Source organism: Gopherus evgoodei, chromosome 10 (assembly GCF_007399415.2).
Source record: "Gopherus evgoodei ecotype Sinaloan lineage chromosome 10, rGopEvg1_v1.p, whole genome shotgun sequence".
NCBI lineage: Eukaryota > Metazoa > Chordata > Testudines > Testudinidae > Gopherus > Gopherus evgoodei.
The window spans coordinates 10,756,777-10,772,851 of record NC_044331.1 but is presented as its reverse complement, the minus strand read 5'-3'; the positions used below and the strand labels follow the sequence as shown (position 1 = coordinate 10,772,851).

Genomic DNA, 16,075 nt, shown 5'->3' with positions numbered 1-16,075 from the left:
TTCCCTCAGACTTTGACTATAGCATCACCAGATTTTTATTCTAAACTGCATGCGACTGAGTTAGTCACAAACTCTCAACAATATGAACAGCAAAACAAACCACGTAAAGATGCCTTATCACGCAGGAGGCAAGATCAATGTCACATTGCTCTGGCTAATGCAGGGAAGGAATTACAAACATTAGGCTCCTATTCAAGACTATTAGTAAATAGTCGATGGACATTTGGGCAGTAAGTTTTTGTAACAGCAAAGGGCGTGAAGGAACAGTATGGTTAACCTCCAGGAGAGTAAAAGGGAGAGAAATCTCCTTTCTGAGAAAATCTATGAGAATAGGAAAACGCGACATACAACTGTCGGCAATCTGATGGAGCTAGTCAACAAGTAGATTTGCCAGTTCCATAGGTAAAGAAGGCATCTCCCTTCCAAGGATTCCCCAGCCCTTGGATAATAAACTTAAGTGTCTGCCTATCTCAGCCCTGTCCATCTTCTTCAGCCACCTTGACAAAGTGGAAGAAATATGACGTGAATTATTAAAGAGGAAGCAGTTGACTTTTAACCTCTGTAGGTTTTTCTCAGAACCCATCACCTGAGAATTTATTTTGCAGGAATGACGGTGTCTGAAAACCTGGAAAGGAAGAGGCCAGGAAGAAAACACCCAAGACAAGAATTTTGAAGAAATACCATTGAAAAGCACCGATTTCATCTCAGCATTTGAACCACTCGAGAGGTGGATAAAGTGTTAGAGAAAAGGAGCCATGCCTCCTTAGAAGTGGATCAGTTCGCCTCAGGAAGCCGGGGAATAAAATCTGGACTGAATTTAAAAGGGTTGTTACCACTTAAGCACCTTTAAAATATAAAGAAAATAATGCAAAGTTTCTCCGTTTTTAAGGCTTGCTCAGTGCTTTAAATTAATTCATTTCTGGACACTCCAACTTTATAAATAATAATCCAATCCTGCTTGGGTGAAGAAGCCCAATTGTAGTTTTTGTGAGGGGTGATAGGAATTACTTCTCATTTGGATCAGTCCTATACAGACATATATATTCGGTATGTCACCATGCAAATATTATCAACCTTACTATGAAAACGGCTCACTCCAATCGTGGAAGTTCTCGGATGAAACATACAAACATTCTGTACATGGTTCAAACTTCAGCAGATCTGCAATAATCTTCCCAACAAAAGTTTCTTTGTGTTAAATTAGCTGCCAAGTTACTCGGAGACCGAGTAAGTCAGCAGCTGTATTTTTAAAAAAAGAGGAGCAAAGGGGCTTATTGAACAGTTAAGGCTTTTTATAATTTGGAGGAGGGGAGACCAAGAAAGATGGAGTCGATTTTTTTTTCGGTCCTTTGGGCTTCGCTCTGTATACACCGTTGCCAAGCTGAATGTAATAATTGAATCGCTCCCAAATCTTGGTGATAGAGCAGTCAGAAATGACTCCATCTGACAGCAGAGCCATGAGGCAAGTGATGGATACCATTGTCCAAATCTGACCCTCCATTAACACCACCTATCAGCATCTGTATTCTGTCACCAGTTCCCATCCCGGAGCCAAGAGGGGTGACTCTAATATTCTAAGCACACTGAAGGCTTCCATGCTGAGCTCAACCCTGCATCAACTAAATGGGTGGAGAGGATGACCTAAACCTTGCTCTCTCTATCTCAACTCGCCTTATTACCCCTCTCCAAGCCCATTGTTTTGCAGGTGCCTGCAATTTGCTCCTTATCTCCTCTCTGTTTATGAGGGCTCCCTTTTATTAATACAAAAGGAGAAATGTTATTAATATTAATTAACAAAATAAAAAATGAAGCCGTTTTGGGAAGGTACCAAATGAATAATCTCATCCTCTAATTGGAGATGAAGAGTGGAGGGGGAGAGCTGGGGGGAGGTGTAGAGAAACAGATGACCTACTGGGTGACAGGCACAGGTTGGAAGGGTGACATTTTATTGTAAGCCTCCCTATGAAAGGAAGAAAAGGAAAGGACCAGTCAATTTAATGCAGGGACCAAGAGTGCAAGAGTGTTGCTAAGAGACAGAGATGCTGCTAAAGTTCTGTCAGAAGCTGTACCCTGACCTTATGCAAATAGAGGCTTCCAACTCTTTGTGGAAAGGCTGAAAATTCCACCCACTGTGTCACCAATACCTGGCATCGAGCCTTTTATTCAAATGTTCTCTAAAAACACACACACAGAGGATGTGACAAAGCATGACACATTTAGGGCTGTATAAAAAAAAGGGTGGGGGAGAGGGGGCAGATCTCATCGTGAAAATGTCACCCAAGCACACCTTCTAGAGCCTGTGTCTTCCCCCTGAGCTGAAAAACTAACTTAAGTAGTTCCAAACTGCCTTAATACAAGTCGATTAAGAATGACAAATATAGCGGAAAGCGCTCCTGCTTATTCTGTACGTCGAGGAGGCTCTGGTCAAAGAAGAAATTAAAAAAAAAGCAAAAACCGTAATGTCCCCCCGCTCCCGATCAAAATACTGCAAGATCAAAATCAGGGACAAGATGAGATTAGAAAGGGCCCAGGCAGAGAGGAACCCGTTATATTTAGCAGAGCCAAAGGTGGAACTGTCCCAGATAAGTGTCCAAGCACAACCTTAAGCAGAGGTCCCTGGGAGTTAAGGTGAAGAGACTGCGTCTACGGAGGCTTCCTAGTTATTGCTGACAACAGAGAGTAAACACGGGTGTAAATCAACACAGTCCAGCTCCTGACAAAAGCTGGTTAAAAACTGGGTTACATCAGTGTCATTTACGTGTGATCCCAAGAGAAGACGGCGACAAATAGTGGGAGGAAATTACAGATAATTACAACTTTCTCCCAACAATTTTAACACACACAGATGCCACGCACAGAGTTTCTGACAGTTCTTTAACTTCCAAGGCAATTACTGTGAATCAATAGCAGTCAAAAGCACAAAGAGGTAACCAGTTATCTGTAGTGAAGGATGGTCTCATTTCTCTGAGTAATGGTTAGATTACATACCTGTGTTAGGCTGAAAGCATTGAGATTTTGGGGTTTTTTTGTCAAGGATTTGCAGCTTGGCACTTCTTCCAAGATAAGACAATATATTCAGGGCAAAAAGCAAAGTGATGATAGGTATGTCACCTCTAAAATCGAAAAGCAAACAATAAAATATTCCAGTGGGCGGGGGGAATCGTTGTCAGTTATTCTCCTGGTCTAACTTTCATGGTTGCACAAGTTTAATTCAACACTTTGTTTTGTTACCCCGGCTGGTGAAATTATTATTCTAATTTCAATTCAGTTGATTCCCAGTGCACCTTTGTGACATTCCTACTGACAACAATCCAGTCACAGAAGTTAGTACTGATGCTCCTTCTATAATCAGCAATGAAAAATGACGCAGTAGCAACTTGCCAAGTTTGATGACCGATTCCTCGTCTTTAAAACGGATAGGGCTTGATTATATTCTCAAACTGGTCAACACCTGCTTTGTTGTTGTGTTGTTATGTCTGTTTTTATTAAAAGAAAATAACCAAAGTTCTCATATACATGTAGCGTTGAGACATCTCGTGATTAGTATGCATATATTATCATGATTTTGGCATCTTATTTAAGACTCAGCAAAAACAAACAGACATCCATCCGAAAACTTGACACTTCTGTTTTATAATTTATATAAATGGAAAGTTATAGTCATTTCGAGATGCATCTTATTAGTAAAACTCAGGCGCAAAGTTGTTAGATGTATAAACACGTCCACAATGCAGATCAAAACTGTGAGCATGGAAAGGGCGTTTAGACTCTCTGTTGGATGAAAACCTCTGATTCCAAGGGACTGGAGTAAATGAATTTGCTGGTGCAAAGTGGCGACTGGATTTTTTTTAATAGTAAGACTTTTCATAATGCGAACAATAGGATTAATATTTCATATTAGCAGTGTGTGAATGGTGAACTGTGTAATGGGAAATTCAATCGCCGCTGTAAATATTAATGGAATATGAAATGAAGCCACAGCCTCCACGTAGCACTGACAGTAAAACGGAGGGAACATGTGGTGGCCCTGGGGCAAGATAGGCCTTTCCTCTTGTCTCTCCCGCTTTATTACATTAGCCCAAGCCCCTCCGTACAGTGCTGAGCTCAGAAGCTGACGTTCACAGGTCACCCATGGCAAATGTCCCCATGTCTAGCCAAACCAGGCCCCCCTGGCCCTCCCATTACATCTGCCCAACAGGCCCCTGGAGGGAGCTTGAGGGTGTCGGTTACAGCTCTTTAGTACAACTTTCCAAATACATTACAGGAGAAGGAGACGCTACTTTAGGACTTCTTGTCGCGAAAAAGCTCTGGGCTGCTCTCCTGTGGCCTGGATACAATACAGCCCCTCTACTCTTCATCCCCACCCCAAACTTTAAGCAAACAGCAGCAAGTCATGACAAATCAAGCGAGTCCATAACCCCCACAACAAACGAACGTGGGTGGAGGAACAGATCCAACACGCTCCTCTTTGAAGGATCCATGATGGCCAAGGGAAAAGTGGAGAGAGTCTGTTTTAGCAGCTTCATATAGGACTCTTAATCACAAATCGCTGAGTGCTCTGGACACGTTGCGGAGCTTCTTATTCACACGTACTGGTGCAGTGACTTTAAAACACTTTTGTTCTTTCAGAATTTGCGTTCACGACACCCTCAGGGAGTTAAGCCAAACTGGTTTAGCACAGCAAATTGACAGCTAGCTAGCGTTTGTACTTAGGTCACTTTTGGTGTCTTATTTACCCCCATCTCTCTCTCTCTCTCTCTCTCTCTCTCTCTCTCTCTCTCTCTCTCTTTCTCACACACACACACATCTAAATGGTAAATGTGGATTTTTCTCTCTCTCTCTCACACACACACACGCACACCTACACCTAAATGTTAAATGTGGATCTCTCTCTCACACACCCTACCAAGTACAAAGTATTTTTGTGAAGTTCGAATCTGTGCATGATCTGTATATAATCAATAGCACCTGGTGACATCATAAACTAACTGCACATTTTGTGTGTGTGTTAGATGTGATTTGTTTGTTATCTTTCTGATACAAGTTCAGAATTTGCCACCTTATCTAGTTACATTCCATATTCCCCCAAAGGTCATATTAAACATTAATAGAGGGCTGAATGTCTGATGCCACAAAAACCCAATTGTTTTATGTTGTCTGGCGGTGTAAGTGATTTTTCGTGTGTATTCTGAGAGGTCTATGATCATTCCCTATTGAAGTAAATAAAACGCGTGACATGCAGCCTGCGTAATCACGTATATTCCGACCATACCAAAACAGATGTCTGCAGAGCAGTGTTAGATGTTAACTTTAGCATATAACGATATTGTCTGAAATTATTAGCGCAACTGTGCAATCTCGTGAACACGGGATCTTCCCTGTATTACGCTGGGTTCCTAAAGCATTGAAAGAAATGGCTGGTGGGGTACAGGGGAGGGAAAAGCTTGCACGTCAACACTCTTTAAATCAGCAGCCATTTATTTCAGCACGTTGTATAACATCGGCGTTCAGCCTGCTTTTTTCATTTCCAGCATTTCTCTTGTATAAACAGCACTTAGAGCAGCGTCCTTTTCGAGTGGACATTAATCTTCATTTGTTAAGAGCAGACTTGTCAGAATTTACTTGCGGGGACTGACCCAGGCTTCCCCTGTATGTGTAGCTGCAAAGTGTCTCGCTTTATCTATTAAAGTTCTAACTTTCTCTCCGGCACACGGATTTGTGGGTAGGTGCAGGTACATCTGCCTAGGCAAATATTTAGGCAGGTGCTTAACTTATATGTGCCTGAATAATACCCTTGATTTCAATGGGAGCGTCCTTGTGAGTTAAGCATCGGGGTGGGTGTAAATATTTGCAGGATCGGGGCCTCCACCTCATGTCAAATAGGATAAGGGACTTGTATTATGCTAATTAAAAGTGCAACGTTGAAAGCAGAATGGTAACAAATACAGTGGATCAAAAAACGTACTTGTATGATATCCTTGGTCTGACTACGCTCCTGAATATTCATACTACTTCCATTTTCACCTACCTGGCTGAAAACGTGCATTGAAAAATTAACGCATTCAAATATTCCCAGTTCTTTACACAATGCACACTCATATTGTTTCACACATAGTCCAGAGGAAATTAATTACTCCTATATTCATTCAGTCCTATAGGTTTTTTTCCAATTTCTCTGACATACTGTCCAGGGGAGAATTTATGTATATATTTCTTCTTGAGTTCTCAGACTATCCAACATTGCAATAGGAAATAAAAGAGAGATTTGTCTATTGCGGCCAGGAGACTTTCTCCTTTTTGCATTATATTATTTAATTGCGTAACAAGAAAACCAGTTCCCTAAATTCCTCGAGCCTTTCTATCACCAGCTTTGTGAAATTATGAATGAAAAGACACCCTGATATACAGCATGATATTGAGTCTGGCCGCTTCTACATTTACTTGTTCGTTTAATCGCTTCCATATTTTTTTTTATCAGCCCTGTGGCTCATGTACTTTATAGAGTGTCTGTCTGTGGCTTCATTAAAAGCTATTATATTCCCCAGGAAAGTGCAACCGTCACCTCTCCTTGCCTCCTTAAAAGAGTTATACTTTCAAAGAACATTTTCTCCCGCTTTACCAAAAGGGAAAAGCAGTGGATACAGGTTTTGTAAGTGTTAAATAACTTTCTCAGCGTGTATTAAAGGCAGATTGTACTTTATCAACAGCTGATTGATGCTGCCATGTGATCCTCTCGGTTTGTCTAGAGTATGATATTTACTTAACCTGCTGGGGGACTGTGTTCGGGGGCAGCTTTCTCCTGCTGGCAAGAGCACACACATTACACACTACCCCAGGTATTCTGATTGATTGTTCCCACCCCAAAGCCTTTGGATCATAATTTAACACAGCAGGTTCTACTGCACAGACTAGGTTTTCGGGAAATACAGTGAAGGGTTTCTATGAACTAGTATTGCAGAGCTGCTTGGTTTTCCTGACTATCTATAGTCTTTAGAGCATATTTCCTTATATAAAGGGACTCGACCTCACACAAGCCAATGGCGTCAGTCCCTTAAATTAATTCAGATCCTTAAAAAAAAAATCTTTCTGGACATACATATTTCCTGGAACTTGCAAAGCACACGAGTAGGCAACACAATCACCCATGGCAAATGGTTAATTGCGGTTGGTCACTTATAGCGATGATTCTCAAACTTTTGTACTGGTGACCCCTTTCACAGAGCAAGCCTCTGAGTGCGCCCCCCCTTATGAATTAAAACACTTTAACACCATTATAAATGCTTGAAGCAAAGCGGGGTTTGGGTTGGAGGCTGACAGCTCGCGACATCTCACCCCCCACATAATAACCTCATGACCCCCTGAGGGGCACCGACCCGCAGTTTGAGAGACCCTGAGTTGTAGCCAAGAAGTTTAGGGGGGAGTAGAAAGTCAGACTTCAGTTTTCTCATTTGGCTTTTCCCAGATTAAATTCAGTTCAGAAAGTCCTTTGGTTGTTAACTGTAGACTGCCCCAGGAGGGAAAAACACAACATCCCAGAGTTGCAAATTGTGTTGAACTAATAAGCAAAGAGACAGGTCATTACTTTCGACTGCATTCTCCGACAGCAACACTGCCACGTCTGTATATACAGCCTTCAATCTCTGGTTACCTGCTTAACTGTCAATGGTAGGGACCCAGGACAGAGTCTTTCTTCACACGGTCTCAAAAGGAGTAGTCTAGGCAGGTATTGGCTATCTATCAATCTAGTTCACACGGAGAACTGAAATTTTAGGTTCTGACCCAAAGCCCACTAAAGTCAAAGAGAGATTTCTTCCCATTGGCTGTCATGGCTGGTAAGTCGAGCACACAGATAGACAGTCAGCTTGGTTGAGAACGTAACAAACGATTTTCCAGCTGGTGTGGTAAAAAACATGATCATTTTTTGAGAAAATCGCCTACAAATCGGTGACTTATCTGTTAAAACACCATCTAGACCAGCCACCTTGAAACCTAGGTCTGTCCATCAGGACCCTGCGCTTTCTGATCTTTCCCGTGTTTGAAGGTGAGGTTTTCCTGCCCCTTTAATATGAAATACTTGGTTGTTTCGTAAGTAACAAGCCCTCCCCGTTCCCCCATTCCCTCCCCAGAAAGGGTCCCTTCAGCTTTGGATGAAGTTATACGTGCAGCAATATCGGAAGAAATGAACAAGCCACTCAACCCTGGGCAGATAAAAAACTGCAAAGAGACGGAATGAAATGGACCCTGTCCCCAAAGAAAGAGGGGCAGCATTATTTGCTGTTAGGTGGCACTGGATACAGAGCATCATCTGCACGGTCCAAACTAACATCCGCTTTCTTTGTCCACCTGTTCCCCTCCCTCCCAAAGGTGGCCCGTCCTCTGCCCAGAAAGCACCCGTCCTATCTGCCCTGCAGATCTTAATTCTATAACAAAAATGTTTGCAAGGCTCCAGGAAGTGCCATCTTTGTGCTAAGAAAACAGCCGCTATCAAGGTAAGTACACACACCGGGATCAGGGAGAGGGAAAGGGCAGCCTGGCGTAAGAAAATATTTACCAGTGACTCAGGCGCAACCAGGGGGTGCAAAGTCTTACCAAGGTGACTGAGAGGGCAGCGTAGGTGCCAGCTAATAGATCTGCTCTAGTCACATGGGTCAAAGGAGTGTTGACAGATCATGTTAATCGGTAATGTTACCTATTGTTAGAATATCTGTGAAAATGCTTATGGGTCCCTGGTCTTCAGCGGAGGGAGTTTCTTTAACCCCTTCATCACCCTATTTCTTCCAACGAGGTATATATGTAAAAAATATCCACTCGCACCCCCAAATCCCGGGCAATTACTTGATTGTGATTTTTTTTTTTACATAGAAGAACTTGCAGACCTGACGTCTACTGAGGGACACGGACCAGGGCTTCATGTGGGTTTATCCTCCTGTCCACCAGCTGCGAACTCTTCTCCTGGTCTTCAAGGGCTGGTTTAATATTTCCGAGTAATATTTCCCTCCCGATTCAGCGATCCAAGGGGACACGATCCTCTTAGCACTGAATCCAATGGCAACATTCTCCTTCACTTCAGCTGGGCCTCAGGAACACAAGCTAAAAGAAACTCTGGCTCTGGGGTTCAAGCCACATCCTCACAGGCTGTAGCCAAATTAATAGAAAACTCTGTCACCAGAGGGCAAAGGGGAGGAAGGCAAAGTCACAGCTAGGTAGGAAGTCCTTCTTCTATGTTCTTGGGCCAACGAGGGATTCTAGCATAAAGATGCTCGGATACTAACTTGATAGATTATCACTCCTGACATACTACAAATGGAGCGTCAGTCTGCGACGAGCCAGGCAGCCTGTGAGCCATTTGCGAATTAGGACGATCTCTTTAGAACGTCGATTGCAGTTAAATAAACCCTATTATTTAACAGAGATGTGTACATGCAATAACAGGATATTCCCAGGCCAGCAACACTTTCCTGTGCTACAGGTACAAGGCTTTATTCGCCTTGCAATCATTTCCCTTCCCTTCTGTTTTGAAAGGCGCCCGACAAGGCGTTCAAGACTCCCCAAATGGCAATACGGAACCACCCAGCTGTGTAGAATGTTTTGGGCTCCGCATCCTTTTAAGTGTATAGTAATAGGACCGCGTCTGAAGTGTTGCTACTCAAGATCTAGGCTGATTTTGCATTTCTAGCGTTTCTCAGCGAGAAGGGCCATTTCCAGGCACTTTCGCTTGTACCTGGTGTCAGGGGAATGTGATGAAGATGCTGAAGGTAGGTTTGGGGGTGAAACAGAGCCTAGAGGATGTTCAGCATAACACTTTGGAAAGTAATTTGCAATATTCTAATCTCGATTTTTAAAGTAGCTCTGGTCAAATCAGCATAAGGTATTCCAGATATTGGGAAAACGGTGAGGAAAATGATGGCCACTCTAGGCGTTATATCCTCCTCACAACATCGTCTGGCTTTTAGTGATTATCAGCTGCAACTAATCGTGTCTCTCTTTACAGGTCTTGTGGGGCATTTGTGCTAAAGACAGAATCAGGCGGCTGTAACCACTCGATCTGCTACAATCTGTGCAGCTGGTAAGAAAGGGAAAGATAAGTCTCTGGCCCAAAACTTCTTGGTTTTAGAGGGGAGGAAAAGTGCACACTTCTAGTGCATGCCAGAGACGTGACATATTGCCTGCCGCTTTATTGACAAAGTAAAGCAAATCACACTTAAAAACACGAGTCCCAGGCTCTAGTATAATGAAGCATATATGTTTTTAGGGCTTGTTACAGTCAGGCCCTATTGACTATTTTCTGAATAGTTGTCATTGTAGTTCACTCGCAAAAGTAAATCATGCAAACAAGCCTCAACAATGGTTTGTGGTTTTCCTACACATGCTGACTTTAACCTCCCCACATCAAACCACACCCTTTCCGCATGTAGCCAGCCTTCCCCTCCCCTTTCTAATCTCTTCTCTTTAAAATTTGTTTAAAAAGAAAAAAAGATAATCCGCTGGGAAGGTGTATGGATCAAAGAGCAACCGGAGAGATCATACAACTTCCAGTCAATCGGGGGTAAATGTGGCTAACCATCAATGAGAAAACAATGGAACACAATTATGTTTTCCTCTAACTGCTATGTTTTACCTACGCTAAAGGAAATAAAATACACTCGTCTTCTTCTGCAGCTTTAGATCTAAATATTGTTTTATCCTTTGGAAAGCTAGCAGGGGGGATGTCTAAGTACTTTTCCCTCACTTTGCCCCTTCACTTTTGCTTCAAACCTACTGTAGAAATCCTCATTTTTCTGCGTTGATTTGGGTTAATTTCCCACCAGAGAAAAAGAATCTTAAAACTAAAACAAACAAATAAACCAACAAAACACGATGCAAAGGTCTGACAGAAAGGGTTAATATACCAGGCAGGCTTGTCAGTTTCTGTTATTGCAATGCTAGCTTTGGGAAATCTTAAATTGCTTCCGCTTCTCCAAAAAGATTTTTTGTTGTTCATTTCAAGACTCAGCAAATAGACAAACTAGTTTACACAGTTGGTTATGGCAAACGAATTAGGTGTTTTAATTAATTAGTCAATCAATTAATTAATTATTCTTTAAGTGTACTTTCCTAAGTAAGCACACACTTTAACTAGCTTTCCTATGAGGCAGCTTTTTACTAGATCTCTTTTTCATAGTGTGGCTATCAAAATGAGATAATGACCAAAGAGGTGGAACCTAATCAGCTTTTTAGCTGAGTTTAAAGAGTCTAGAGGCAGTTTAAAAGTAGCTTTGGTCATGTTTGCTGGCTGGCTGCACTGTTTGCACTGCCGCATTATGATGGAGAGAGTAATGCGTTTGATAGATAAGAGGAAAGAAGCTAGCCAAAAAGCAAGGTCATGTATGATAAGAACTGACAGTTTTACCCATTTTTCACACACTTAAAAGGAAACTTTAAAATATTAAGGGAAACAGAAGTAAATACTAAAGCACACTACATTTATCACAAAACAGTACATGAACAAATCTTGCATCTTATTTAATTAGCCCCCAACCTTATCATAATTTGGAACATGTCAAGCAATAAAATTCAATGTTTCTCTATTTTCTTAGCAGCAAGGTAAGTTCTTAAAACATGCTGTTCATGGGATAATCACACATTTCACTTTCCCCTTTTGATGTTTTATCTAACCCTTTTAAACAGTGAATGAAATAAGTTATAAGCTGAAGATAAGATTCGGTAAGTGTAATCAATAGTGAAGGGAGTGGCTACTTTTTTAAAGGACAGCAAGAAATCAGGGAGAAAAAGGGAAATTAAGCTTTTCCATAGTCTCCAGATTAAAATCTATATGTAATAAGAACACTCATTTTATTTTTTGAAAATCCATATCTACGGTTGCATACAGGGCCAAATCTAGTTCCAGGAAGTCAGTGGCAAAACTCTCATTGGGTTTAATTTGGCCCATAATTAGCTAAAAGTATTTTTAAATACTTGTGGAGCACTGGAAACAGAATATTGGTTTCTGATTCTGTTCAAATATTTCTGTTTTATTAGACACGCTGGAGTGCAAAACCAAAACTTACTCTATCTCCTTTCTCAGGAAACTCCCCTGTCAACTTTAACTGGAGTTTTGTTTAAGTCACAGGTGCAAGACAAGTTGCTCTATAGCCAATACACGTCTCCCACAATTATACTATTTGGGCCCTCAAAGCACTTAAAATAAAAATTTCAGAACCACATCAATGATTTAGGAGCCTAAGCCTCATTTTCAGAAGTGACATAGGCATTTGGGGTATGTCTACACTGAAATTAGACACCCATGGCTGACCCATGCCAGCTGACTCAGGCTCATGCAAAAGGTCTGTTTCATTGCAGTGTAGACTTCTGGGATCAGGGTGGGGCCCAGGCTGTGGGTCCCTGTGATGTGGGAGGGGCCCAGCACTCAGGCTGCAGCCTGAGCCCAGAAGTCTACACTGCAGTGAAACAGCCCTGCAGCCCAAGCCCTGGGAACCCAAGTCAGCTGGTATGGGTTGGCCATGGATTTTTATTTGCAGTGTAGACATACCCTTAGGAGGATAAATTTCTTTGAAAGTCAATGGGACATAGGCTCTTAAATGTCTAAAGGCTTGTCTTCACTACTGGGGACACCAATGCTGCTACAATCAGTACAGTGGATGTCGATTTAGTGGGTCTAGTGCAGTGGTTCTCAAAGCTGGTCCGCCTCTCTTTCAGGGAAAGCCCATGGCAGTCAGGGCCAGTTTGTTTACCTGCTGCGTCCGCTGGTTCGGTGGATCGCAGCTCCCACTGGCCGTGGTTCACCACTCCAGGCCAATGGAGCTGCGGGAAGCGGTGCGGGCCGAGGGATGTGCTGGCCACCACTTCCCGCAGCCCCCATTGGCCTGGAGTGGCGAACCGCGGCCAATGGGAGCTGCGATCGGCCAAACCTGCAGATGCAGCAGGTAAACAAACTGGCTTGGCCTGCCAGGGGCTTTCCCCAAACAAGCGGAGGACCGGCTTTGAGAACCACTGGTCTAATGAAGACTCACTAAAAGGAGTACTAGTTGACACAGGTACTCCAGCTCCCTGAGAAGAGGAAGGTAAATTGACCAGAGAGCATCTCCCATTGATGCAGTGCAGTGAAGACACTGGGGTAAGTCAACCTAAGCTACTTCAACTCCAGCTATATTATTCATATTATTATTCAAGACTTACCCTGGTAGTGAAGATAAGTCCTAAGTTGAAAATGGGGCTTATGCTGCTAAGTCACTTAGAACCCAATCTTCAAAGGTATTTAGACACCTAATTCCCACTGATTTTTTCAGGAGAAAGGAGACATCTTGGATATTCCAAGGTCTCCTAGGGTAGGTCTATATACTGCAAAAGAAGACTCATGGCAGCAAGCCTCAGAGCCTGGGTCCACTGACTTGGGATTGTGTGGCTTGTGCTACAAGGCTAAAAATAGAAGTGCAGATGTTTGGGCTTCATGTGGATCCCTGGCTCTGAGAACTTCCTTACTTGCTGCCTGGGCTCTAGCCTGAGCCCAAACATCTACATTTTCTGCTCCAGGATTATTATTATTTTTTTTTGCAATGTATACATACCTTTAGGTGAAATTCACCCAATGCAGGTGTCCTATGCAAAGTCCTGCACAAGCCTTAATGCCCAAAATATGAAGAGTGTGAGTGGTGCATAGAATTTTCCACAGCCCTCCTTCAGCCTCATAAATTTCAGCCTGCCAAAGGACTTTCACACTGGGTGGAACATTATCACAGTGCCCTGAACCGCCTTTCAGCTGCTGCTTGCTGAGAGCTGGACAATCTGGCAGTCACTGTGGTTCCGGACCTAGACACTTGCACTGATGCACCAACACTGGATGAAGTGAAGTGTGCCATCTGCAAACTGAAAAACAGACACACAACCCACGCTGATGGCATCCTCCTAGAGCTCCTAAAATGCACTTATGACCCTGTAGCGGAATTACTTCTGGCCATCTTTCGCCTGGTGTGGAGAACTAGAACCTTGCCAACCACCTGGAAGGACGGTATTGTGATCTCCTTTTATAAGGGCAAGGGACAGCGCAGTGAATGTGAGAACTACAGGCCGATCCCCTTGTTGTCTGTGCCAGGGAAGGTGTTTGTGCATGTTCTGCTGGCGTGTTTGGAGCACCTGCTACATCAGAAGCATTGCCCCTAACAATCAGGCTTTACAGGGAACAGGTCCATATTAGATGCCATTTTGACCCTCCTCTTGTTGTCAGAGATACACTGTAAGCTCAGGAAGGTCCTGCACATAGCGTATGTCGATCTTAAAGCTGCTTTTGATTCAGTTGACCGAGTCACATATATGTGTCCCAAGCATTCTGCTGGACTTGGTTATTGCACTGCATAATGCAACCACTACCCGTGTATGTATTGGGAATAGGATGTTTTGGGAATAGGTGAAGGAGGAGCACATACAGCATCTGTGGGGTAAGTGACTGTCTGCAGTGTTTGTGTTTGTGTTTGGGGGTTACTTGCTGTGTGCTGAGCTTGTGTTTGTCAGTCTGTTTGGTTTGTTTATTTGAAGGACCGTGTGCTGTAGCTGGCAGTTGGAGGAGGAGCTACTAGGAAGGTTTGAAAGCTAGAAGCCTCTGGTAATTGGCTGAGCCTTAACCAGTGGGCGGGGCATTCACTCAGGCCAGGGCTTTATAAAGCTTCGCACAAGCGACCAGGGAGCTTAGCGACCAGGAGCTGCTAACAGGGAGTTTTGCAAGGGAGTTAGGAAGGGAGGGGGGGTCCCTTGTCGGTCTCATCTGTGACCCATTGGTCCCCTGAACCTATAAATTGAGCCACATCCAAAACCTTTCTGTTTACAGCAGAGCAGAGCAGACAGGGAGCTGTAGACGGGAATTTGAGAGAGTTTGACAGAGGAAGGCTTACAATGGTGAGGAGGACCCGCAACACCTGTGCCAGCACTGCTTCTGTCTCCTCTACCTGCGCCTGTAGCCAGACAGAGTACCAAAGCATGGATGCTTTTACCCAGATTCTGGTGTGGGCTTGCAAAGACTGTAATTTGCAATTTCCACTTACTGATATCCAGGCTGGGGGTGGCATCCAATGTGAAAGGTGCCTACTGGTGGAATCTCTCAGGCAGCAGGTGGGAGAGCTACAGGAGGAGGTGGCTAGGCTGAGGAACATCCATATCCATGAGCAATTCCTGGACAGTATCCATGTGGAGACAGCTGATGGTGCTGTCCCAGTTGACAGGACTACCGACACACCGGTGGAGGAGGAGATGCCTCAGGGTGTATCTGACACACCAGTGGAGGAGGAGGCTCAGGGTGGACACAGCCAGCTGGTTACTTCTAGCAGCAGGCAGTGCTCCACCGCTGCTGCGAACCCTCCTGCTGTGGTAAAAGATAACCGTTATGATTTTCTTGATACAGGAGAGAAGAAATCACCCCCAACAGTTAAGAGGGTGAAGCCTCGTACCCCTAAGGCTGGGAGGTCTGTTGCCACCACTGATAAGAAACGTAGGGTAGTGGTGGTTGGAGACTCTCTGCTGAGGGGGACGGAGACACCCATCTGTCGCCCTGACCGTTCATCCCGGGAGGTATGCTGCCTGCCAGGGGCCCATCCGAGATGTTACAGAGGCATTGTCGAAGATTATCCGGCCTTCTGACTACTACCCCATGCTACTCATCCATGTGGGCACAAATGATACTACGAGGTGTGACACTGAGCAGATCAAGAGTGACTACAGGGCTCTGGGAGTACGGGTTAAGGAGTTTGGAGCGCAGGTGGTATTCTCTTCGATTCTTCCTGTTGAAGGTAGGGGTCCGGGCAGAGACAGATGCATCGTGGAGGTGAATGCCTGGCTGCGAAGATGGTGTCGCCAGGAGGGCTTTGGCTTCCTCGACCACGGGATGCTGTTCGAGGAAGGACTGCTAGGAACAGATGGCGTTCACCTTTCGAAGAGGGGAAAGGCCTTATTTGCGCACAGACTGGCTAACCTAGTAAGGAGGGCTTTAAACTAGGTTCGACGGGGACAGGTGAGCAAAGCCCACAGGTAATTGGGGAACAAGACCTGGGAGATGGGTTGGAAACAGGAGGGAGCACAGGCTATAATGACA

At 43.9% G+C, this 16,075-nt stretch overlaps 1 long non-coding RNA gene across 1 annotated transcript in view; it reads left to right on the top strand.

Annotated features, from left to right (window-relative positions):
* LOC115658860 overlaps nucleotides 1-15,808 on the top strand; it is a 48,152-nt gene extending 32,344 nt beyond the window's left edge. The window contains exons 2-4 of the long non-coding RNA XR_004002395.1: nucleotides 8,365-8,489; nucleotides 9,992-10,066; nucleotides 15,774-15,808. This is a non-coding gene — a long non-coding RNA (uncharacterized LOC115658860). The remainder of the gene's footprint in view (nucleotides 1-8,364; nucleotides 8,490-9,991; nucleotides 10,067-15,773) is intronic.
* Nucleotides 15,809-16,075: the final 267 nt, after the last annotated feature.